This window comes from Sapajus apella, unplaced genomic scaffold (genome assembly GCF_009761245.1).
Source record: "Sapajus apella isolate SASKATOON/1434 unplaced genomic scaffold, GSC_monkey_1.0 scaffold83, whole genome shotgun sequence".
In the NCBI taxonomy this organism is placed as follows: domain Eukaryota; kingdom Metazoa; phylum Chordata; class Mammalia; order Primates; family Cebidae; genus Sapajus; species Sapajus apella.
The window spans coordinates 4,639,846-4,666,782 of NW_022437023.1; the positions used below are offsets into that span (position 1 = coordinate 4,639,846).

At 45.4% G+C, this 26,937-nt stretch overlaps 2 pseudogenes across 1 annotated transcript; one reads left to right on the forward strand and one right to left on the reverse strand.

The window, feature by feature from the left end:
• Positions 1–11,803: 11,803 nt before the first annotated feature.
• LOC116533712 lies at positions 11,804–14,792 on the reverse strand (annotated as a pseudogene). The gene has a single exon (XR_004261410.1). The product of XR_004261410.1 is annotated as a ras-related protein R-Ras2 pseudogene (transcript).
• Positions 12,708–13,241, forward strand: LOC116533713 (annotated as a pseudogene).
• Positions 14,793–26,937: the final 12,145 nt, after the last annotated feature.

The window sequence follows — 26,937 nt, forward strand, 5'->3', positions numbered from 1 at the left end:
CAAAAAAAAAAAAAAAAAAGTAGCTTTTGTTGTACCTTGAAGACTGATGCTCTGTAGCATAGCAAGTTTAGTTGGTGGAGAATGGGTGAGTGGGTGTGACAGAGGTGGATGCTGAAAGGGGTTTAAAATTATCGGCTGGTAATCCCAGCACTTTGGGAGGCCGAGGTGGGTGGATCACGAGGTCAAGAGATTGAGACCATCCCGGTCAACATGGTGAAACCCCGTCTCTACTAAAAATACAAAAAATTAGCTGGGCATGGTGGCGCGTGCCTGTAATCCCAGCTACTCAGGAGGCTGAGGCAGGAGAATTGCCTGAACCCAGGAGGCGGAGGTTGCGGTGAGCCGAGATCGCGCCATTGCACTCCAGCCTGGGTAACAAGAGCGAAACTCCGTCCCCCCGCAAAAAAAAAAAAAAAATTATCGGCTGGAACCTCCAGATGCTATCATATCTATTTTATCCTGAAAGCTTGGCTGTGTGGATTCTCCTTCCTTAATAAATGCATGTTACTGGTAATCTTCTTGGACAAGCCATAATTAGGGTGTCTTTGGGTTTACAAAAGAAACAAAAAAGAAGATAAAAGTTGTGTTTCGGATTTCCCGAAGTGGAATTAACTGAATGAGGAAGAATCCTGGGGAAGCCCCCGTGTGTTCTTCTGGGTAAGGGGAAGTGGTGCTGGAGACACTCCTGGGGCGCCGCGGTGGCCACCACATTGCTCTCTGGAGGGGCGGGAGCCCCTGTGCGAGGGGAAGAGGAAGCAGGGTGTAGGCAGTTGCTCCTGGAGGCATTAGAGAAATGAAAGAGATCTTCTGGCTTGTTGTCCAATAAATCCATTGTCTGCCCATACACCCTAAGTTTTTTTTTTGTTTTTGTTTTTTGTTTGTTTGTTTTTGAGACAGAGTTTTGCTCTGTCGCCCAGTCTGGAGCACAACGGCGAGATCTCAGCTCACTGCAACCTCCACCTCCCGGGATCAAGCAATTCTCCTGCCTCAGCCTCCCGAGTAGCTGGGATTACAGGCATGCGCCGCTACCACCCACTAAATTTTTTTGTATTTTGTAGAGACAGGGTTTCACCATGTTGGTCATGCTGGTCTTGAACCCCCGACTTCCAGTGATCCACCTGTCTCCACCTCCCAAAGTCCTAGGATTACAGACACAAGCCACAGCGCCCTGCCTTTTGGTTTGAATATCTGGCTACTATACAGTTGGGGATATTCAATTCCATGTTTCTGTAATTCTGGGAGAATTTGAATGTTCGCCGGATATTAGAAGATTTTAGATAATGGTTGCTCTTTTTCTTAAGCGTGTTAATGACTCAGTCATTGTATAAGAGCATGTCCTTATTTTTAGGAGATGCATGACGTATTTTCAAGGTGAAGTATCTTGATTTCACTTCATTTTTTAAAACCACAACTTAATTTCAAATGTAAGAAGTAAGTAAAAGCAAAAGAAAAGTGTGTGTGGAAAGAGAGAGCATGGCAAACATGACACAATGTTAGCAATCGTGGCATCTAAGTATCTAACTGGAGTGGAGGGTAGATGAGTACTCAATTTACTATTTTCAACTTTCCTTTTTTTTTTTTTTTCTATTTTTCTTTTTTTTTTTTTTAGAGACGGGGCCTCGCTATGTTGCCCAGGCGGGAGTGCAGTGGCTATTCACAGGCGTGATCCCACTACTGATCAGCACGGGAGTTTTGACCTGCTCTGTTTCCGACCTGGGCCAGTTCACCCCTCCTTAAGCAACCTGGTGGTCCCCCGCTCCCAGTAGGTCACCGTATTGATGCCGAACTTAGTGCGGACACCCGATCAGCATAGCGCACTACAGCCCAGAATGCCTGGGCTCAAGAGATCCTCCTGCCTCTGCCTCCTGAAAAGCTGGGACTACAGGCACGTGCCACCGTGCCCGGCAACTTTCCTTTTTTTTTTTTTTTGGAGACGGAGTTTCGCTCTTGTTACCCAGGCTGGAGTGCAATGGCGCGATCTCGGCTCACCGCAACCTCCGCCTCCTGGGTTCAAGCAATTCTCCTGCCTCAGCCTCCTGAGTAGCTGGGATTACAGGCACGTGCCACCATGCCCAGCTAATTTTTTGTATTTTTAGTAGAGACGGGGTTTCACCGTGTTGACCAGGATGGTCTCGATCTCTTGACCTCGTGATCCACCCGCCTCGGCCTCCCAAAGTGCTGGGATTACAAGCGTGAGCCACCGCGCCCGGCCAACTTTCCTTTTTTTTAATTTTTAATTTCTTTGTTTTTTACTTTTGTTGAGACAAGGTCTTACTCTGTCACCTAGGCTGGAGTGCAGTGGGACAATCACAGCTCGCCACAGCTTCGACCTCCTGGGCTCAGGTGTCCTCTCACCTCAGCCTCCTGAGTAGCTAGGACTACAGGCACCCACCATCAAGCCCAGCTAATTTTTGTATTTCTTGTAGAGATGGGATCTTACTATGTTGGCCAGGCTGGTCTCAAACTCCTGGCCTCAAGTGATTCTCCCACCTTGGTCTCCCAAAGTGCTGGGATTATAGGCATGAGCCACCACCATCTGGCCTCGTCTTTTCTGTATGTTTGATTTTTTGTTGTTGTGTTTTTAGAGGTAGGGTTTTGCTCTGACACTGAGGCTGGAGTGCAGTGGCACAATCATAGTTCACTGTAACCTCAACCTCTTGGGCTCAAGCTATCCTCTCACCTCAGCCTCCCAAGTAGCTAGGACAACAGGTGCACACCCATCATGCCTGGATAATTAAAAAATTTTGTCTGCAGAGATAGGATCTCACTACGTTGCTCAGGATGGCCTCAAACTCCTGTCTCAAGTGATTCTCTCACTTCAGCCCCTCAAAGTGCTGGGATTACAGGTGTGACCCACCACACCTGACTAGCAAGAAATTTTTGGAAAGAAAAAAAATCAAGCGTCTGTCACCTGGGTATTTTCTCTCTGGAACTGGCAAAAACTGAATACGGAAATCAGGAATTTTTCTCAAGTAGATTGAATTTCTCATCCTACTTGAGAAAAATTAGGACCATAAAGTGCCCAGTTAATCAGATATCTGTCAGGGGTGAGAAAGTGGCAGAAAAATCAGCCAAATTTAATGCTCCAATGACTGGTAGGAGTCTTAGACAAATACATTTTCCTACGATGTTGTAAGGAATACTTGAGACTATATTAAAACAAGTGCAGGTGGATCTGGCACATAGAAAGTGCTACTAAATGCAGTTGACTCTTATTATTTGAAGTAGTTACATTCCATAAAGTTGCCATGAACACTGAATTAGTGAGTACTGAACCATTGCTCCTAGGGGAATACAGGGTTAGGTTCTGCAAGCCTCTGGTCATAACATTTTCATCAACTAATCTATATATAACCTTATTTTATGATATGTGTGTTTCTGTTAAAGCCCTTTATTTTTTATTTATTTTTTTTTTTTGAGAAGGAGTCTCACTCTGTCACCTAGGCTGGAGCGCAGTGGCACGATCTTGGCTTACTGCAATCTCTACCTCCTGAGTTCAAGTGATTCTCCTTCCTCAGCCTCCCAAGTAGCTGGGACTACAGGGTTCCGCAACCATGTCCAGCTAATTTTTGTATTTTTAGCAGAGACAGGATTTCACCACATTGATGAGGCTGGTCCCAAACTCCTGACCTTGTGATCCTCCTGCCTCAGCCTCCCAAAGTGCTAAGATTACAGGCGGGAGCTACTGTGTCAGGCCTGTTTAAAGACATTTACGTAATATAGATTGTTAGCTGAGTGTGGTAGCTCACACCTGTAATTCCAGCACTCTTGGAGGCCAAGGTGGGAGGATAGCTTGAGCTCAGGAGTTCAAGACCAGCCTGGGCAACATAGTGAGACCCCATCCCTACAAAAAAATTGAAAAAATTAGCTGGGTGTAGTGGTATATACCTGTAGTCCCAAGTACTTGGGAAGCTGAGGTGGGAAGATAACCTGAGGCAGGAAGATTGAGGCTGTAATGAACCACAATTGCATCACTGCACGCCAGACAGAGCGACAGAGTGAGACCCTGTATCAAAAAATATATTTGTTTGAATATACACACATATAAGTGTGTATATACACACATATATAAATATATATACGTATATACATATATGTGTATATATATTCATTTATGTGTGTATATACATACATATATATATAAAACAGTGCTGTAACTCATGCTTTAATAAAGTTTATCTGACACATGTATTTTCTCCATAAGGCACATTATAGTTTCTTGTGCGTAGAAAGATAAGACAGCAGCTCAGCACTACCCTTAAGGACTGTTTATTATTTATTTGTTATTACTATTTTTTTAGATGGGAGTCTCACTCTGTCGCCCAGGCTGGAGTGCAGTGGTGTGATCTCAGCTCACTGCAACCTCAGCCTCCTGAGTTCAAGTGATTCTCCTGCCTCAGCCTCCAGAGTAGCTGGGATTACAGTCACATGCCACCACACCCAGCTAATTTTTTTGTATTTTTAGTAGAGATGGGGTTTCACTGTTTTAGCCAGGATGGTCTCGATTTCCTGACCTTGTGATCCGCCCTCCTGTGCCTCCCAGAGTGTTAGAATTATAGGAGTGAACCACCTTACCCTGCCTATTTATTCATTTTTAATTGTTAAATGAGTTACGGGTTTTTATTCTACATTAATTAAGAGGCATTTGGCATCTAAAATTAAGCTCTGGAAATGACATAAAGTGAGAAGCAATATATAAAAGAGACAGATAGATGCATATTTTTAAAGAGGTGAAACACTCCTGTTCTTAGTAATACGGTGCTTTTAAGAACAGGGTAAAACAATTTGTTGAATCTGGAAATTCTGCATGGGATAATACAGCAATGAAAATTTCTGCTACTGTTCACATATGAATTCCCTGCAAAGCTTTTGTGGTTTTGGAACAGCAGTTATGCTTGCAAATGAGCAGCATAGTTCTGGAGGCTTGGAAGTCCAATAGCAATCAGCCCACATACAGTGATGGTCTTCATGAGTTCTGCAGGCTGAGAGGTTCACGATTAAGGCACCAGTACGATTGATTATTTGGTGAGGGATGTTCTCTGTTTCCTTCCAATATGTCACTTTGTTCCTGTGTTATCCAGAGGGGAGATGGGAGGAACACTGTGTCTTCACATAGCAGAAAGTGGAAGGGCAAGAGCAAGGGCTTCTTTGTTTTCTTTTTAGATAGCGTCTCACTCTGTCACCCAGGCTGGAATGCAGTGGTATGATCTTGGTTCACTAAAACCTCTGCTTCCTGGGTTCAAGAAATTCTCTGCCTCAGCCTCCCTAGTAGCTGGGATTGATGCACACCACCATGCCCAGCTAAATTTTGTGTATTTAGTAGAGAAGGGGTTTCACCATGTTGGCTAGGCTGGTCTTGAACTCCTGACCTCGGGTGATCCGCCCGCCTCAGCCTCCCAAAGTGCTGGGATTACAGGTGTGAGCCACCGAGCTAGCAATGGCTGTTTTAAATAGTAAAACCACCAACAAAGAACACAAAAATGCAAAAACTGTGGCACTAAATATACCACCAAAAGGACAATTGTTGACAGTCTGTGAGCTCAAAGATGCAGAGCATTGCTTTGTTCCACCTCAAAGGGGAACAATTAGCAACTCATGCACATTGGGTGACTCGAATTTTTGTAGTGTGTGTGTGTGTGTGTGTGTGTGTGTGTGTGTGTAAAGACAGGGTCTTGCCATGTTGCGCAGGCTGATCGCGAACTCCTGGGTGCAAGTCACCCTCCTACCTCAGCCTCCCAAATTGCTGGGATTACAGGAATGAGCTACTCACTGGTCCCAGCTGGGTGACTCAAATTTTTCACCACTTTGCTCATGTTCGTAATGACTGTGAAAGCACTATGAGTCTTGATTTTGGGGTCACGAATACAAATACACTTTGGCATGTAGGCAAATTTATAAATACAGAATCTACAAATAATCAATATCAACTATGTCATGACATAGGTGATCGGAGTACTTGATGATTAGGAAAATTTTTCTTTCCTCATTTTCTTTTTACAAATAATAAATATCAACTATGTCATGACATAGGTGATTGGAATACTTGATGATTAGGAAAATTTTTCTTTCCTCATTTTCTTTTCTTTTCTTTTTGAGATGGAATTTTGCTCTTGTTACCCAGGCTGGAGTGCAATGGCACGATATCAGCTCGCTGCAAACTCCGCCTCCCAGGTTCAACTGATTCTCCCTCAGCCTCCCGAGTACCTGGGATTACAGGCACATGCCACCACGTCTGGCTGATTTTTGTATTTTTAGTAGAGACAGGGTTTATCCATGTTGGTCAGGCTGGTTTCGAACTCCTGACCTCAGGTGATCCACCTGCCTCGGCCTCCCAAAGTACTGGGATTAAGTTGTGAGCCACTGCACCTGGCCTCCTTTCTTTTCTTTCTTTCTTTTCTTTTTCTTTTTTCTTTCTTTCTTTTTTTTTTTTTTTTTTTTTTTTTTTTTGTGACAGGGTCTGGCTCTGTCAACCAGGCTGGAGTGCAGTGATGCAATCTCAGCTCACTTCAACCTCTGCCTCTGAAGTTCAAGGGATCCTCCTGCCTCAGCCTCCTGAGTAGCTGGGACTACAGGCACACACCAAGATGCCTGACTAATTTTTTTATTTTTGGAAGAGATAGGGTTTTGCCACACTGTCCAGGCTGGTCTCAAACTCCTGAGCTCAAGCAATCTGCCCACCTTGGCCTTCCAAAGTGCTGGGATTAGAGGTGTGAGCCACCTCACCCAGCCACTTCCTTTTACATACTTTATTTCTTTGGAGAACCATGAGGTAGGCAAGATAGATAATCTGATTCCCATTTTAAAGATGGTGAGGATGACAAGACTGCTGAGTGGCAGAGATAAGCCACTTAAAGTGGATAAAACCACTTGTCTACCACAAGTGGTTTTAATTCTAGTTACTACAAAATATAATTATTCAAGCCTACCCACAGTTATGAGGATTGAAATTCTCACATTTCCAGTCATCTAGATAAGTAAAGAAGGACATTTTGTTTATTCGGTTATTTATATCAGTATGGACTCATGGATATGTCTTTTGTTCTATGGGTTCTGGAATCCATTACTGTTATTAATGGTTTTTTTGCTCAAACTGCTTCAGCTTTAACCCTCGGGAGCTCTCTCAGGTTGGTTTCTGTGTCCTTCAATGAGCTCCCATACTTTTTTGAGCACTTTTTCTCTTTCTGCCACCATAAGCCCTTGTGTTTCCCCTTCCCAGCACTGAAATCAACCACTTCTCCAAGAAATCTTGGTTCCTGTTATTGAAGAATGCTATTTAAAAGCAAAATCTGTGGTGCAATGGATAAGAAAAATAATCCAATCATATATTGCTTGCAAGAAATCTACCTTGTAAACTGGTAAATATACTTATAGACCGAAGGTAGAAAGAGGGTGGAAAAAGATATTCTATGCAAATGGAAACCAAAAGTCAGCAGGAGTAGCTATACTTAGATAAAACAGACTTTAAATCAACAACATTAAAAAAGATAAAGATCATTATATAATGATAAAGAGATCAATTCAACAAGATGATACAACAATCCTAAATATATATGCACCTAACACTGGAGCTCAGATTCATCAGACAAATAGTACTTGACCTAAAATAAGAGATATACGGAAATACAATAATAGTGGGGGACTTCAGCACCCCACTGACACACTAGACAGATAATCGAGAATGAAGATCTAGAAAGAAGCACTGGCTTTAAATTGGACTTTAGACAAATGGACCTAAGAGACATTTACAGAACATTCTACCCAACAACAATAGAATATACATTCTTCTCATCGGCACACAGAACATTCTCCAAGATAGACCTTATGTTAGGTAGGCCACAAAACATGTCTTAATAAACTTATTTTCAGTTTTAATTTTTTCAGGAGATGGGGTCTTGCTTGTTTTCCAGGCTAGAGTGTAGTGGCACACTCTTGGCTCACTGCAGCCACGACCTCCCGGGCTTAAGCCCAAATAGACAAAGTAATCCTGAGCAAAAAGAACAAAGCTGGAGGTTTCATATTATTTGACTTCAAATTATGCTACAAGGCTGTAGTAACCAAAACAGCATGGTACTGGTATAAAAATAGACACATATCTAATTGTAGAAGGGTTAAAAAAATAGACATATACATCAATGGAACAGAATAGGAAATCCAGAAGAAAAAGCCACATACCTACAGCCAACTGATCTTTGCAAAGCTGCCAAAAATTTACACTGGGGAAAGGCCCTACTCAATAAATAGTGCTGGGAAAATTGTATAACCATATGCCGAAGAATGAAACTGGACCCATACCTCTTACCATATACAAAAATTAACTCAAGATGGATTAAAAACTTAAATGTGAGACCTGAAACTGCAAAAATGCTAGAAGAAAATCTAGCAAAAATTCTTCTGGATATTGGCCTAAGCAAATAATTCATGAGTAAGAACACAAAAGAAAATGCAATAAAAACAAAAATAGACAAATGGGACTTAATTAAATGAAAAAGCATCCGCACAGCAAAGATATAATCAACAGAGTGAACATACAACCTACAGAATGGGAGAAAATATTTGCAGGCTGGGCATAGTGGCTCATGCATATAATCCCAGAACTTTGGGAGGCTGAGGTAGGATAATCGCTTGAGCCCAGAAGTCCAAGACCAACCTGGCCAACATAGCAAGACCCCATTTCTACAAAAAAGTAAAATTTAAAAATTAGCAAGGCATGGTGGCATGCACTGGTGGTCCCAGCTACTCTGGAGGCTGGGGTGGGAGGATAATTTTTGTCTTAGAGTTTGAGGCTACAGTGAGCTATGATCATGTCACTGCACTCCATGCATTCCAGCCTGGGTGACAGAATGAGATCCTGGGGAAAAAAAAAAAAAAAAAAAAAAAAAGAAGCAAGGAAGGAAGGAAATGTTTGCAATGTATGCATCCAACAGAGGACTAACATCCAGAATCTACAAGGAATTCAAACAATACAACAAGAAAACGACAAATAACCCCACTTAAATGTGGGCAAAAGACATGAACAGATACCTTTTAAAGAAGACATACAAATGACCAAGAAGATATAAAAAATGCTCAACATCACCAATCATCAGAGAGATGCAAATTAAAACCATAATGAGGTATCACCTTATACCAGCCAAAATGGCTGTTATACATATTATACATATAATATATACGTAAATAAAATGTACATACTGTGGAATACTACCTAGCTATAAAAAAAACGAAATTATGTCTTTTGCAGCAACATGGATGCAACTGGAGGCCATTATCTGAAGTGGAGTACTCAGAAACAAAATGTCCTGCCAGGCGCAGTGGCTCATGGCCGTAATCCCAGCACTTTGAGAGGCCGAGGCAGGCGGATCACTTGAGGTCAGGAGTTCAAGACCAGCCTGACCAACATGGCGAAACCCCATCTCTACTAAAAATACAAAAATTAGCGGGATGTGGTGACACACTATTCGGGAGGCCGAGGCAGGAGAATGACTTGAACCTGGGAGGTGGAGGCTGCAGTGAGTCAAGATTGCGCCACTGCACTCCAGCTTGGGCAACAGAGTGAGACTCCATCTGAAAAAAAAAAAAGGAACAAAAAGTCAAATACCACATGTTCTCATTTATAAGGGGGATCTAAATAATGCATGCACATGGACACAGAGAGTGGAATAACAGACGCTGGAGACTTGGAAAGGTAGGAGGGTGGGAGGAGGGTGAGGGGTAAGAAATTACCTAATGGGTACAATGTACACTATTTGGGCAATGATCAGGCTTAAAGCCCAGCTATTCAATATATCCACGTAACAAATATGAACTTGTACCTCCTAAATCTATGTTTTAAAAAAACTGAGCTCTAGATGGGCTCAATTGCTATGAGGATATCATTGCTTCTATGCCCTCTCAGTTGTCTGAGCTAGGAAAGATATGTATACATACAAACCCATGCATAAACCCAGAAATATTTACTTCTGTATCTGTTTTATGATACCAGCTAAGGAGAATTATATGAAAGTTGTTCCTCTGTCTTTACAACCTAGTATATAATAGGTTTACATAAATATTTGCTGAATTGAATTAATTAGAGGAATGAAGTGATGTTGAAATGTGTTTGAGGATTGAAAGGGAGAACAAGATAAATGGATCTTTGACAGCTGGTGACACTGGAGGGGTTTGGTCTTGGATTCAGAAATCAAGGTTCAAAAACCAGCTCTTGCCACTGAGCCTCAGGACCTTGAATGAGTTGCTTAATCTCAATAGGCCCAAGTTTCCCATCTATAAGAAGGAATAACTGGGCCAAGTGATCTTTAAGATTCCTTTCAGCTTGGGAACATGAATCTGATTACATTGCTCACTTGCTTAAAGCATCTTTTTTTTTTTTTTGAAATGGAGTCTCACAGTGTCACCCAGGCTGGAGTGCGATAGCACGATCTTGGCTCACTCCAACCTCTGCCTCCTGGGTTCAAGTGATTCTCCTGCCTCAGCCTCCTGAGTAGTTGGGATTACAGGTATCTGCCACCACACCCAGCTAATTTTTGTATTTTGTTAGAGACAGGGTTTCTCCACGTTGACCAGAATAGTCTGGAACTCCTGACCTCAAGTGATCCACCCCCCTCAGTCTCCCAAAGTACTGGGATTACAGACATGAGCCACTGCACCTGGCTAAAACATCTTTTAAAGGCAGGTAGTTTCTCTTTATTTTCCCCCCAAAGCCATAGTAATAAATATAATTTACAGTATAGTTTGTGGTGTGTGTATATAAACACATACGTATATACATGTATGAACACATATGCACGTGCATATACGTGCATATGTGTATTAGGGATTGTTTTGAGATAATGTAACGGAAATGTAACTGTGCCTTAAATAAGGTAGAAATTAACTTCTCTTTCACATAACTTGACTTCTCTTTTACAGCCTAGGGCTGGGCTTTTCAGAGCTCAAACACCCCCAATACACAGCTTCCAACTCCAGGCCCAAGGTGGCTGCTCCAGTTCCTACCAGCATGTCTGCATCGCAGCCAGTGGAAGGAGAAAAAGACAAAGAGACAAAGTAGTGCACACCCATTTGTTTTAGGAGTGTGACCTAGAAGTGACACATGCCACTTCTGCTCACATCCCATTGGTCAGAACTTAGTCACATTTCTACACCTGACTGCAGAGGAAGCTGGAGAATGTAGTCTCTAACTGGGAAGCCAATGTGCCAACAAACACTCAGGGATTTGATTATTAAGATAAAGAACAGGAGAATGGATTGATGGAAAACTTGCAGCCTCTATTATGATATATAAAATGGAAGCATTTTTACAGGATGGCACTTTGTGTGTGTGTGTGTGTGTGTGTGTGTGTGATAACAGATCAATTTTTTTTTTTTTTGAGGTAGAGTCTTGCTCTGTCACCAGGCTGGAGTGCAGTGGCGTGATCTCGGCTCACTGTAACCTGTGCCTCCCGGGTTCAAGCAATTCTCCTGCCTCTGCCTCCCGAGTAGCTGGGACTACAGGCACGAGCCACCACACCTGGCTAATTTTTTGTATTTTTAGTAGAAACAGGGTTTCAGCGTGTTGGCCAGGATGGTCTCGATCTCTTGACCTCGTGATCCACCCGCCTTGGCCTCCCAAAGAAGTACTGAGATTATAGGCATGAGCCACCACGCCTGGAGAACAGATCAGTTTTAATCCTAGCACCTGAAGCTATACAGGGTATGCTCTATAAAGTTCGTGGGACTGTTGTAGACACTTGATAAAGTGACAACTGTGCAACTTAGTATCTAAAAATCAGGAACATACTATTGAATTGCTTAAACACAATCCACAGAATTAAAAACAAAATCAGATTTAATTCTCCATTAAAAGCTTACACTTAAAACTTTATATAACAATCAATGTCTAGCAGGGAATATTGAAAGCGATTTCAGAGTCTCATCCTGTTGTACTCTATTGGGAAGGTGACACGTGACTGGCCAAAAATGGGTATAGCAAAGACCAGACCAGCAAGTAAAAGTTCTACCACAGTTTCTGTAGTTTCTACTTGTTTTCCTTTGTCAGATAAAAGTCAACAGCTAGAATTAAATGCTTATCTTTGCAAATACACAAGGTATGCTGTGAAAGCTTATCTGCTTACAAACATATAAAAATACTTGTTAACTAGTTTGATAAAAAAAAGTATATAGCAAAAACATGAATCATCTCTGACCCCAGAAAGCTCAATTCCATGTTTATATTACATAAAAAAAAAAAAAACAGTTTTGGTTTTTGAAAGCGATTTTAGAGTCTCACCCTGTTGTACTCTATTGGGAAGGTTTCTTGAGTAGACACATGACTGGCCAAAGATGGGTACAACCAAGACCAGACCAGCAAGTAAAAGTTCTACCACAGCTTCTGTAGTTTTCACTTGTCTTTCTTTGTCAGTTAAAGGTGAACAGTGAGAATTCAATGTTTATCTTTATATATACACAAGGTATGCTGTGAAAGCATATCTGCTTACAAACATATAAAAATAATTAACTAATTTGATAAAAAAAGTATAAAAGTGTATAGCAAAAACATTAATCATCTCTGACCGAGAAAGCTCAATTCCATATTTTATATTACATCAAACAAAAACAGTTTTAGTTTTTGAATCCCTTATTCAGAAATACTTGAAAAGGAAGACAGAAATTATTCATTTTTACCCTTAGCATGGCTGTGAAAAAAAAGAGTTTTAAAAAATCAAGGGCCAGAAGCAGCAGGCGAGTCGAGTGTCTTTGCCCTTGGATCCGAGCGACCATGGTGGCCCGGGTGTGGCCGCTGATGAGGTTCCTCATCAAGGGAAGTGTGGCTGGAGGCACCATCTACCAGGAGCTGCTGGGGCCCAGTGACAAGAGCCGGACAGCCCTACAAAAGGCTGGGGAGGTGGTCCCTCCCGCCATGTACCAGTTCAGCTGGTACCTCGTCAGCAGACAGGCCTGCAGATACCCCAGCTCCCAGCCCCTCCAAAGATTCACTTTACCATCCATGACTCCTGGAATGCAGGCATCATCACGGTGATGTCAGCTCTGTCAGTGACTCCTTCCACGGCCCGCGAGTACTCCAAGGAGGGCTGGGAGTAGGTGAAGGCACGCACCACGTAGCAAGTCAGCAGGGGCCGCCTGCCCCGGCCAGAACCACCAGGTCTGCCACCAACCTGAAGTCTCCAGACTGGAACCCCACTTGGAGGGCAGCTCCTGGCCCTGCCGGCCCAATAAAGGACTTCCGAAGTGAAAAAAAAAAAAAAAAATCAAGTACACTGAAATGTCTTAAGTCCCGAATGAGTCCAAATATTTGACCATGTAGAATATTATCATCCTCAAGAGCAGGAGCAATAACACAGGCTTTTATAAACAGTTTTTAATCCATAAAGTCAATAGGCATTTTGGTATTTTGGCCACCAGAAAACAAAAGTTGCAATATCAGTCAAGATCTGAGATGTTTCACTTTTGTAGATTCAATTCAGTGTATTTAAGGTTAACAAAGGCTGACATTGAAATTTTCAAAGATAAGCAAAAATTCACATTTAAAAAAAATCCCTATATTTCTATTTAGAGTAACAGTAGGCAGTATGATTCCAAAAGTTAAAAATTATTTCACAACCTGTGGCTTCAGCTTGGCAAACAGCTTAGATTCCAAAACTGATTCATCTCTATTAACATGGAAGCACTTAAAAAAAGAGCGTGTCTGTGTATATAGACACATATTTTAAAGGAATCAGATAGTCTTTGAAGCAGCCTTAGTGTTTCCTTTAAATTTGTCTGGCAGTGACCATTGTATTAGCTTCACTGAAAGGACTAGCCAGCTTCTTGGTCTAAGGCTAACATGGTGATCATTTGTCTAAGGCTAGAAAGGCACCAAACAAGATGTAAACTGAGGAGAGGAGGAGAAGATGAGGGCTTTTCCTGGCAGTCGGTAGCTAAGATGGAAAGGATTCTAGAAAATGACACAATGGCAGCCTTTCTTGCCTTTTTCTGATGAAGGAAGACATTCCTGCTCTTGAAATTTCCTGATAAGCCGGACAAGTTCATGGAAAGCTTGCTCTACATTCATCCCAATCTTTGCTGATGCCTCCATATATGTTACCTTAAGTTGCCGCGCTAACTGCTGTCCTTCTTCCTGTGTTACCTGTCTTTGATGATCCAGATCTGCTTTATTGCCAATTAAAATCATTGGAAACTCATCACGACCCTTTACTCTGAGAATCTGTCTTTGAAACTTATAGATTTCTTCAAAACTGCCTCTATTTGTGACTGAAAAGACCAACAGGAAGCCCTCGCCAGTCCTCATACATTGTTCTCTCATGGCTCCAAACTCTTCTTGTCCTGCTGTATCCAAAATATCTAGCCGTGCTGCTCTGTCATCTATCACACACTGCTTTGTGTAAGAATCTTCAATGGTTGGATCATAATCCTTTACAAAATAGGACTGGTTGAACTGGATGATGAGCGCCGACTTGCCCACGCCGCCCCCGCCGACCACCACGAGCAGGTACTTCTCCTGGCTGGAGCCGTCCCGCCAGCCGGCCGCTGCCATGGGGACGCCGCAGAGCGCAGCCGGATCGCGCCGAGCCGCCGCTGCCTCCCGCCCTAGGCCCGGCTCCTGGGACGTGTGCGGCCGGCGGGCAGCGGGCGAGCGGCCTGGGGGGGTCCCCGGTCCCGGGAGGTGTCGGGAGGGCAGGTCCGCGCAGCAGCGCGGCGCCAGGAGCTAGCTGGGTACCGTCCGAGGCGCGGAGAAGCGGGGTGACGGCACGGGCCAGGGGCGGCAGCGGCCGGGGGGCGCGCTCCTCTACGCGTCTCCGCAGCGCCTCAGCACTTACTCTTAACACCAGCTTTTTTTTTTTTTTTTTTTTTTTTTTGAGACAGAGTCTTGCTATGTCACCAGGGGGAGGGCGGTGGCGCAATCTCGGCTCACTGCAACCTCCACCTCCTGGGTTCAAGCAATTCTGCCTCAGTCTCCCGGGTAGCTGGGATTACAAGCACCTGCCACCACGCCCAGCTAATTTTTATATTTTTAGGAGAGACAGGGTTTCACCATGTTGGCCAGGATGCTCTCGATCTCTTGACCTCGTGATCCGCCCACCTCGGCCTCCCAAAGTGCTGGGATTACAGGCCTGAGCCATGTGCCAAGCCAGCATCTTTATTTTATTCCAGTCTAGTCTGTCCCATTGGATTCCTTTTTGACCTGCTGAACTGATTTCACAATATTCTAATGGATGAATTACAACCCTTACCACTGCCCCAGAGAAAAGTGCAAACTTAGCACAGCAGGATTTGCCCGGGGGATGAGAAGTGGCGGGTGGTGGAGGGGAGTCCCCTTCAAGACATGGCAGCTGCTCACTCTCCAGCCTCCCCTCCAGCTGCTACCCACTAGCACTGCTGCAGCCCCACTGAGCTCCCGATCCCTGCAACACACCACCCCGTTCCACACCACCTTGTCTTTGTACTTGCTGTGCCCTCCAACTGGAATGCCTTCTGCCCAAGTTCTGACTCTTGGCCTTCCACCCCACAACCATTGGCCTTGCAAATCATCTTCATTCATTTTTCTTTTCTTTCTTTTTTTTTTTTTTTCCAGACAGAGTCTCCTGCTGTTGCCCTGGCTGGAGTGCAATGGCGCGATCTCCGCTCACTGCAACTTCTCTGCCTCCTGGTTCACTCGATTCTCCTGCCTCAGCTTCCCAAGTAGCAGGGACTATAGGCATGGGCCACTACACCTGCCTAATCTTTTGTGTGTTTTTGGTAGAGACAAGGTTTCACTATGTTGGCCAGACTGGTCTTGAACTCCTGACCTCATGATCCTCCCACCTCAGCCTCCCAAAGTACTGGGATTACAGGCGTTAGCCACTGTGCTCAGCGACCATCTTCATTTTTCAAAACCCAGCTTGTGTGTCACCTCTCCAAAGAATGCTTTCTTACCAGTAAGTCACCTACAAAGAGTTAATCTACCCCTTGATACCTCCAAGCCCCTTATTATTTGGTATTGCAATTAATGTACTTAGCTGTCAGCTTCCCTTCCTACCCCATGAGCACCTCAAGGGGAGGAACACAGGGCCTCAGTTTCCTTATATATAAAATAGGAAAAACGCCCGGCGCGGTGGCTCAAGCCTGTAATCCCAGCACTGTGGGAGGCCGAGGCGGGTGGATCACGAGGTCAAGAGATCGAGACCATCCTGGTCAACATGGTGAAAGCCCGTCTCTACTAAAAATACAAAAAAATTAGCTGGGCATGGTGGCGTGTGCCTGTAATCCCAGTGACTCAGGAGGCTGGGGCAGGAGAATTGCCTGAACCCGGGAGGCGGAGGTTGCGGTGAGCCGGGATCGCGCCATTGCACTCCAGCCTGGGTAACAAGAGCGAAACTCCGTCTCAAAAAAATAAAATAAAATAAAATAAAATGGGAAAAACAATATGATTTCTTATTGTTTACACTCAATTAGTGTTTGTTCTGATGGCTTATCTACATATTTCTCTCCAACAAATGGTAAGCACCTGGAGGGAAAATCTCCCTCAATGCTTTTTGTCCAAGTCTTGCTCACAGTAGCACTCCATAAATGTTGACTTTAGTTGGCAAGTCACCTGGAAATGCAGGCCAGTGTATCACCTCCATACCTGGCTAGTCTATAGAATTGTAATAATGAACAGGTCATTGAACATCTAGCCAAGTGTAACCTACTCAGAAATAGATGGCCTGAGAAAATCAAGCCTGCCACATCTACTTAAACTATTTGAGGCCAGGCACAGCAACTCATGCCTGTGATCCCAGCACTTTGGGAGGCTGAGTGGGGAGGATCACTTAAGGCCAGGAGTTCAAGGCCAGCCTGGGCAACAAAGCAAGACCTTATCTCTACAAAAAATTAAAACTAGCTAGGCATGGTGGCGTGCACCTGTAGTTCCAGCTACTTGGGAGGCTGAGGCAGGAGGATTGCTTGAGCCCAGAAGTGTGAGGCTGCAGTAAGCTGTGACACCACTGCACTCCAGCCTGGGTAACAGAGAAAGATCCTATCTCTAAAAAAATAAAAATTATTTGAGCAATTCCACAAACATGGCAAAGATAAACTTGTGGACTGATATTTCTTAAGACTGCCGACTGGGTGCGGTAGCCCAGCCCAGTCCCTGGCTTTCTGACTGTTCTTTCAACTCTCCAGACTTGCTCCCCCTGCTTGGAACTTTGCATTTGCTTTCCTCTTTGCTCCGAGTGGCCTTCTCACAGATCTTCTCTGTCCTGTTAAGCATCACCTCCCCAGAGAGACAACCTTTGTCCAAAGGTCTCCTGGCTGCCTGCCTCCATTGAGTCATGAGCCTATTCCTGAACCAGTCAATCATGAGAGGATAGAATTACTAGGACTGGCAAAGTCTTGGTATTTGGAACCAAACTCTCTATTATATTACCCCGTCTTATTATCTTCAGAGCACCTATCACAGCTGAAATTATTATATAGATGTGCATATTTTGTTGCTTATCATTGGTCTTCCCTCCTCAGAATGTAAGTTTTGTGAGAGTAGGAATTTATCTGTTTTCTTCACCTTTGTCACTCCAATATCTAGAACAGGACCTGATATATTTAGTATGAACTCAATAAAGATTTGTTGAACGAATCACTGACGAATAAAGATAAGATAGCACTTTGGACTTCCTCTCTTACCTGATTTATCACGTAGAACTTTAATGATTTCCTGACATGCTACCTTCTTGATTCAGGGCCAAGACTGCATTCTGCTTTTAATTTTTGCCTCACTTAGCACAATGCCTGGCATATAGTTGATAAGCACGTTTGGATGAATGAATAAATTTTGATGAATGAAAGAAGGTGTGAATGCATGTGTTTAGGAAACATAGGTGTGCTCCAGATGTCAGAAGGTGGAGAAGGTGGATGGTTATCGTACAAAGGTGATCAAATGCTAAATAAAATAATCCCAATCAGGCCAAAAAATGCAAGGGCTCCTCAGATCAAAGGGTGGGGTAGATGGGGTCAGGTTGAGGTCCAGGTAGCAGGGAGGAGGCTGGAGAGGAAGATGCGGGGGGCTGGGAAATCCTTGAAAGGAGCTGCAAAATGTTTATTTGCTGAATTGAGAGGACTCCTAATTGCTTGGGCACTTTTTCTTTTTCTTTCTTTCTTTTTTTTTTTTTTTTTAAGAGACAGGGTCTCACTACATTGCCCTGTAGTGACCAGCTCAGGCTGGTCTTGAGCTCCTGGGCTCAAGCGATCCTCCTGCCTCGGCCCCCTAAAATGTTGGGATTACAGGCATGAGCCACTGTGCCCAGCCACTGGGACACTTTTACAACAACTTTCTCCCCATGACTCTGAAAGGAATCCTTTATTTTCCCCAAAACTCCATTTGAGAAGCAGGCTGACTTCAAGTCCATTCGCCATCACATCATTCATAAAATGTATCTTGTCAGTGCCACACTGTCAGGGGAAGAGAGATCAAACATACATTTTAAATAAGATGTCCTTCATGGGATACATTCCTGAAGAGAAGAGGCAGCCTTGGTAGGAGGCAGAAGGAGATTTTAAAAACGTGTAAAGTCTGGAAAAAAATTTGATTTTTAAATATCTTTAAAAATACGTAAGTTATTTCTGATAATCACCAAGTAATTATTTCTTTTTAAGCCCTTGCAGTACAGAAGATATCAAGTACTTTTTTTTTTTTTTGAGAGGGAATCTCTCTCTGTTGCCAGGCTAGAGTGCAGTGGCACAATCTTGGCTCACTGCAACCTCTGACTCCTGGGTTCAGGTGACAGTCTTTTACATATACACAAACACACACACACATCCACAAACACAGACATACAAATACACATACACAACATACACAAATATACATATTCACAAACACAAAACAGATACACAAACACACACACAGACACAACATACACAAATACAAACACACACAAACCCAGATATACAAATATACACACAGACACAACAGACAAAAATGCATACATTCACACACACCATCACAGATGCACAGGCGTACACAATCATACACCAAACACACATGCATAAAACCCTTGTTTCCTAGCAAACTAACACAGGAACAGAAAAAAAGATACTGCACGTTCTCCCTTACGAGTGGGAGCTAAATAAACACTGAGTGCATATGAACACGAAGAAGGGGACGACAGACATTGGGGCCTGCTAGAGGGTGGAAGGTGGGAGGAGGGCAAGGATTACGGAACTATGGAATCTGGCTAGGCGCCATGGCTCACAGCTGTAATCCCAGCACTTTGGGAGGCCAAGGCGGGTGAATCACTTGAGGTCAGGAGTTTGAGACCCACCTGGCCAACAGTAGTGATGAAACCCCATCACTACTAAAAATAAAAAAACTAGTGGGGTATGGTGGTGCATGCCTGTAATCCCAGCTACTTGGGAGACTGAGGCAGGAGAACCCCTTGAGCCCAGGGGGCGGAGGTTGCAGTGAGCTGAGATCACGCCACTGCACTCCAGCCTGGACGACAGAGTGAGACCCTGTCTGAAAAACAAACAAACAAACAAACACCAACTGTGGAATCCTAGCACTTTGGGAGGCTGAGGTGGGAGGATCACTTGAGCTCAGAGTTTAAAACCAGTGAGACCTTGTCACTACAAAAAAGAAGAAAAAAACTGCCTATTAAGTACTAAGCTTTTTTTTTTTTTGAGACGGAATTTTGCTCCTTTCTCCCAGGCCGGAGTGCAGTGGCATGATCTCAGCTCACTGCAACCTCCTCTTCCCAGGTTCAAGTGATTCTCCTGCCTCTGGAGTAGCTGGGATTATAGGCGCCTGCCACCACGCCCAGATAATTTTGCATTTTTGGTAGAGACAGGGTTTCACCACATTGGCTAGGATGGTCTCGAACTCCTAACCTCAGTTGATTCACCCACCTCAGATTCCCAAAGGAGTACTATGCTTATTACCCGGGTGACTGACTAATCTGTACACCAAACCCCCATGACATGCAACTTACCTATATAAGAAATCTGCGCATGTGCCCTTGAATCTAAAATAAAATTAAAAATAAATAAATAATAAAAGGGGTAAACAAAACAAAAAAATTCCTTGTGAATGATACAAAATATGATCAGAGGCATTTGTGAAAATGATTTCCTCCCAGGGAATAAAATCATAAGTTATTTGTGGGAAAAAAGTAAGCATTTAAATAAGTTCCTCTTTTACCAATAGCGAGAGGATGAAGCGGGAGGGAGGCTGGGAGCGCTTCCCTGCGCACCTTCCCTGTGTGTCTGGGAGTCAGGGTCTCAGTCCTTATCTCCAGGCAGCCTCCTCTGGGGCTGGTTCCCAGGACCCTTCGTAAAACCCTTGCTGGTGGGGAGAGTGATGCAGAGGGGTGGAGGGAAAAGCAAAGCTTTAGTCCATGTGTACAGACCAACAGTCTGAAGAGACTGAGGAGGCCAGGCACAGTGGCTCACACCTGTAATCCCAACACTTTGGGAGGCCGAGCCCAGAGGATCACAGGAGCCCAGGAGTTCACGACCAGCCCAGGCAACATAGCAAAACCCTGTCTCTACAAAAAAATGCAAAAATTAGCCAGGCATGGTGGCATACGCCTGTAATCCCAGCTACTCAGGAGGCCGAGGCGGGAGGATCACTTGAGCCTGGTACCACTGCACTCCACCTGGATGACACAGCAAACACATTTAAAAGATTAACAACAACAACAAAAAAATACAGAGGCCGGGCGCGGTGGCTCACGCCTGTAATCCCAGCACTTTGGGAGGCCAAGGCAGGTGGATCACGAGGTCAAGAGATGGAGACCATCCTGGCCAACATGGTGAAACCCCGTCTTTAAAAAGAAAAAAAATACACTGAAGAAAGGTAGCAATCCATGTGGGGAGGACTAGGGGCAGGCCAGAGAAATGGAGACTGAAGGTTGTAAGGTGAAAAGAAGTAAACCTCATGGAAAGATTTACACATCTCGAACCAGTGGGGAGAAACTGACAGGGAATAAAGTTTGTCCTCCGTGGAACACTCCCGTTAGAAGTGATTAGCAGCTAAAGGCAGCCGCTGTCAGGTGCGAAAGTCACTGAAGAAATATTTGGTGGTTAGACACCTAACAGCAGAGGCGTGGGAAAGGGGAGACCCTCTTATCTTTGGGGAAGTTCCATGCCTGTTTGCTTCCTCTTGACACTATCGCCCCTGCACATAGCCCCTCCTGTCACCTTAGGTGGAAATGGCTGAAAAGAGTTACAGCTCTGCTACCCCAGGGGTCCCTGCACCTTCTCACGCTCCCATCTTTTCTTTTCCTCCCTTCTTTCTTTTTTCTTTTCTTTCTTTCTTTTGAGACAGAGTCTCACTGTCACCCAGGCTGGAGTGCAGTGTTGTGATCTTGGCTCAATGCAACGTTTGCCTCCCAGGCTCAAGCGATCCTCCCACTTCAGACTTCGAAGTAGTTGGGATACAGGCACGAACCACCATGTTTGGCTAATTTTAAAATTTCTGTTTGTTTGTTTGTTTGTTTTTTGAGACGGAGTCTCACTCTGTTGCCCAGGCTGGAGGGCAGTGACGCCATCTCAGCCCACTGCAACCTCTGCCTCCCGGAGAATCAAGCGATTCTCCTGCCTCAGCCTCCTGAGTAGCTGGGACTACAGGCGCCACCACGCCCCACTAATTTTTGTATTTTTAGTAGAGATGGGGTTCCACCATATTGGCCAGGCTGGTCTCAAACTCCTGACCTTGTGTCCGCCCGCCTTGGCCTCCCAAAGTGCTGGGATTACAGGCGTGAGCCACTGCTCTTGGCCTAATTTTCAAATTTTTTGTAGAGATGAGGTTTTACTATATTGCCCAGGCTGGTCTCGAACTCCTGGGCTCAAGCTACCCTCCTGCCTCAGCTTCCCAAAGTGGTAGGATTATAGGCGTGAGCCACTGCACCTGGCCTTCCCCTGCTTTCTTTTTTTTTTTTTTTGAGACGGAGTTTCGCTCTTGTTACCCAGGCTGGAGTGCAATGGCACGATCTCGGCTCACCGCAACCTCCGCCTCCTGGGTTCAGGCAATTCTCCTGCCTCAGCCTCCCGAGTAGCTGGGATTACAGGCACGCGCCACCATGCCCAGCTAATTTTTTGTAGTTTTAGTAGAGACAGGGTTTCACCATGTTAACCAGGATGGTCTCGATCTCTTGAACTCGTGATCCACCCGCCTCGGCCTCCCAAAGTGCTGGGATTACAAGCGTGAGCCAAAGCGCCCGGCCTCCTTCCCCTGCTTTCTAAGGGCTAAATTATATTATCTTCTAGGACTTGGCTTAAAGGTTTTTCTCCTCCAGGAAGACTTCCCTGACTCTCTACCTCCGAGGCCCCCTCCTGTGGCCCCCAGTGCTTCCTCCAGCACCTATCGTCCTGTGTCCAAATGGCCCAAGTAGCTTGGCCACTCACTGCGTTGGGAGCCCCTTCGAATGTGGGCTGTGTCTTGCTTCCCGGGTATTCCCCAATTCCTAACTCAGGGTCTGCAACACAGTAACAAACTGTATGAAGACAAGTAGGACAGAAGGCTGGGGAATCTTCACGGACTGACAGTGTCAGAGGTGGGTGACAGCGCTTAGAGTGTTACTCTTCCTGGGGACACCTGCACTGTTGGGAAGACCTGTTTTTCACTTGGTGAGATGGAGCTGGGAGATGAAGCAGTGTTTCTCGTAGCAGCAACTGGTGCAAGGGAACAGGACTGGGAAAAAAGGAAAGGAATAAGGGGCTGAAATCGTATCCTTTGTGGGTATTTCCCTACCTGTGTCTAGATTCTTCACTAGAGACTGCAGAATTGAATGAGAGAAGAAAGGAATAGAAACAGGAGGCTGAAAGAGCAGTAAGAATTTGCCCCACAGGCCGGGTGTGGTGACTCACGCCTGTAATCTCAGCACTTTGGGAGGCCGAGACAGGTGGATCACGAGGTCAAGAGTTCGAGACCAGCTGGCCAACATGGTGAAACCCTGCCTCTACTAAAAATACAAAAATTAGCCCAGCGTGGTGGGGAGCACCTGTAGTCCCAGCTATTCAGGAGGCTGAGGAAGGAGAATCGCTTGAACTCGGGAAGCAGAGGTTGCACTGAGCCCCAATGGTACCACTGCACTCCAGTGCGACAGAGACTCTGTCTCAAAAAACAAAAAAAAACAGCTTTTCACAAGATGGCGCCAAAAGCGAAGAAGGAAGCACCTGCCCCTCCTAAAGCCGAAGCCAAAGCGAAGCCTTTAAAGGCCAAGAAGGCAATGTTGAAAGGTGTCCACAGCCACAAAAAAAAAGATCTGCACGTCACCCACCTTCCGGCGGCCCGAGACACTGCGACTCTGGAGGCAGCCCAAATATCCTCGGAAGAGCGCACCCGGGAGAAACAAACTGGACCACTATGCCATCATCAAGTTTCCGCTGACCACTGAGTCTGCCATGAAGAAGACAGAAGACAACACACTTGTGTTCATTGTGGATGTTAAAGCCAACAAGCACCAGATCCAACAGGCTGTGAAGAAGCTCTATGACATTGATGTGGCCAAGGTCAACACCCTGATTCGGCCTGATGGAGAGAAGGAGGCATATGTTCCACTGGCTCCTGATGACGACGCTTTGGATGTTGCCAACAAAATTGGGATCATCTAAAGTGAGTCCAGCTGGCTAATTCTAAATATATGTATATCTTTTCACCAAAAACAAAATGAAACAAAAAAAACCTGAGGGTCTATGTCTGTTCATTCCACAAATCTTTATCAAGCACCTGCTGCATACTAGGCATTGAACTAGGTGCTGGGAAAACATCAGTGGAGTAAACATGGTGCTCACATTTTTGGGGGATGGTGGGAGAGACACCTGCATACAGTAAGTCAGGGGATAGTACATGTTATGAAAAAATGTAGCAGAATAAGTGGGAAAGAGACACATAGGGTGGGGTAGACGGGCTGTTTCACACAGATTGGTAGGGAAGGCCTCTCTGATGACCTTTGAGCAAGAGAGGAAGCTGGTGAATAGCTGGAATAAGAATATTCCAGGCAGAAGGCATGGCGAGGGCAAAGGTCCCAAGGCTGGAGTGTGCTGGCTGTGTTAGGGTCACCGAAAGGAGGCCAGCATGGCTGTGGCAGAGGGAGGCAGGGCAGACAAAGTGGTGACAAAGGAGATCAGAGGGTGGCAGGGGACTGGGTTATTTAGCAGCTGGCATGCCATGGTAAGGACTTGGGATTTCTACCCTGAGTGTGGTGGGGACCCCTGGCAGGTTAGGAGCGGAGGAGGAGGCACATGATCTGACTCCGGCTTCAACAGGACCCCTCTGATGGCTGGGCGGGGAACTGCCTGTAAAGGGAGCACAGTGGCCTGGGGAGGCCAGTCAGGAGCTGCTATTGCAATAATCTGGGCAAGAGACGGTGCTGGCCTGGGCCAGGGAGGTGGCAGGAGAGGTGATACCAAGTGCTTGGATCTGGATCTATATTGAAGGGTGGGCTGATGGGGAGTGTGGAGGGGTTAGATACAGGCTGAGAGGAAGAGAGGACCCAAGGATGCCTGCTGGGTCTTTAACTTGAGCAATGGAAGGGTAGAGGTGGCAAAGTTAGGGCAGGTGATGAGAGAAAATCAGGAGTGTGGATTGGGATACACTCCTTAATTTTTTTTTTGAGATGCAGTTTTGCTCTTGCTGCCCAGGCTGGGGTGCAATGGTGCAATCTTGGCTCACCACAACCTTCACCTCCCAGGTTCAAGTGATTCCCCTGCCTCAGCCTCCTGAGTAACTGGGATTACAGGCACCCACTATCATGCCCAGCTAATTTTTATATTTTTAGTAGAGATGGAGTTTCACCATGTTGGCCAGTCTGGTCTCGAACTCCTGACCTCAGGTGATCTGCCTGCCTTGGCCTCAAAAAGTGCTGGAATTACAGGTGAGAGCCACCACGCCTGGCTACACTCCTAAATTTTAAGAAAATTTTTAAAAAATGTTTATATTAGTTGGATGTGGTGGCACGCCTGTATTCCCAGCTACTCAGGAGGCTGAGGTGAGGTTAGCTTGAGCGTAGAAGTTCAAGGCTGCAGTGAGCTAGGATTGCATCACTGCATTCTAGCCTGGGTGACACGATGCAACCCTGTCTCTAAAAAGCAAATAAAAGCTGCCGGGTGTGGTGGCTCACACCTGTAATCCAAGCACTTTGGAGGTAAGGACTTGGGATTTCTGCCCTGACCTTTGAGCAAGAGAGGAAGCTGGTGAATAGCTGGAGTAAGAATCTTCCAGGCAGAAGGCATGGCGAGGGCAAAGGTCCCGAGGCTGGAGTGTGCTGGCTGTGTTAGGGTCACCGAAAGGAGGCCAGTGTGGCTGCAGCAGAGGGAGGCAGGGCAGACAAAGTGTTGACAAAGGCCAAGGCGGGCAGATCACCTGAGGTCAGGAGTTCAAGACCAGCCTGACCAACATGGTGAAACCCCATCTTCAAAAAAAATAAATAAAATAAAATAAAAGCAATAAACATCCTGAGTGAGACCCTGAGAAAATCTGAGTCAGGGAATGAGGTAAGTTGTTTTTGGACTCCTTACTACAAAAACGAAGACAAAATAAATGTGCTGTCTTAAGCCGCTAATTTTGGGGTAATTTGTTATGCAATAGTAGGTAACTAGTACATGTCACATTTCTACAAACATGTCTCTACATACAACAGCGGCCGCCCCAAAACGTATCCTGGCTGGGTATAGTGGCTTATGCCTATACTCTCAGCATTCTGGGAAGCCAAAGTGGGAGAATTGCCTGAAGCCAGGAGTTCAAGACCAGCCTCGGCAGCATAGGGAGACCCTGTGTTGTATTTAAAAAACAACAACAGAAAGAGTTGTGTAGGGGAGGATCTGTTTCCAAGCTCCCTCGTGGGACTGTTGGTAGGATTCCGTTCCTCACAGGCTCTTGGCTGGCAACCTCTGATCTTGGTGGTATGAGCCTTTCCATAAGGACATTCTCAACATGGCAACCAGCTTCCCTCAGAGGGCGCACAGCACTGATGTCATCGTCTTTCTGTAACCTAACCTTGGAAAGGACACCCCATTGCTTTTGCTATGTTCCCTGTGCTAGAAGAGGCTCACTGGGTCCTGCCCACATCTCAGAAGAGGCAATGAATGTGAACATCAGTTGGCAGGGATCTTCGGGAACCACGTTAGAGCTGTCTACCACATCAAGGAAGCGACTGCATAAGCAAAGCCAGGGTTAGAGGGGAGGTCCGGGCTGAAGATACCTATGGGGTTTAGTGGTGGGCCTGGACCAGGTGAGCTGGGAGCCAGGGAGACAGAGAAGGACTGAGCCGGGGGCACTCCAATGTTTGGAGCTAAGGAAGATGAGGAGAGGTCAGCAAAGGAGACGGAGCAGAAGGGGCCAGTGTGGGAGGGGAGGGATGGAGAGGGAGGCACAGGAGCCGCCAGAGACACCTGTTGGCAGGAGAGAAGGATCAGCAGTCGAAGGCCACTGCAGGACAGGTGAGCAAAGGCGGAGAACTGACCACCGGCTTGAGCAGTGTGGAGATGGCCTTGACAAGAGCAGTCCCAGGGGAGTGGAGGAAGTGAAACCCAACTGGATGGGTTCTAGAGAGAACAGGAGACCAGGAAGTGAAGGCAGAGGCAACCATGCTTTGGAAGAGTCTTGGTAGAGAGGATAGCACAACCTTGCATTTGAGCGTCTTCAGCTTTCTCAACTCAAGTAACTCTCGGTTGAGCTGATTCTTGGAACTCTGCTTCTCCCTACACTTCTTCAACACGCAGGTTTCCTCAGCGTTGCCCAGTCCACCTCCCACCCCAGCGACCTGAACCGGGATGGTTCAGAACCCAGAAGTCTGCCCATGTTTTATATTTTATTTTGCGTTTCTGGTACTAGCAAGTCACAATCAGACTAGACATGCCTTGTGAGACTGGGGCAGAGACACACATTAGCTCCCAGTCATTAGCTGGAAGCTCCGTAAATCCAAATCAGCTACCCTTAGAGCATCTGGCTTTGGGCTAAGCAAAAGCTTATTACTGACTGCCATCTTGTGG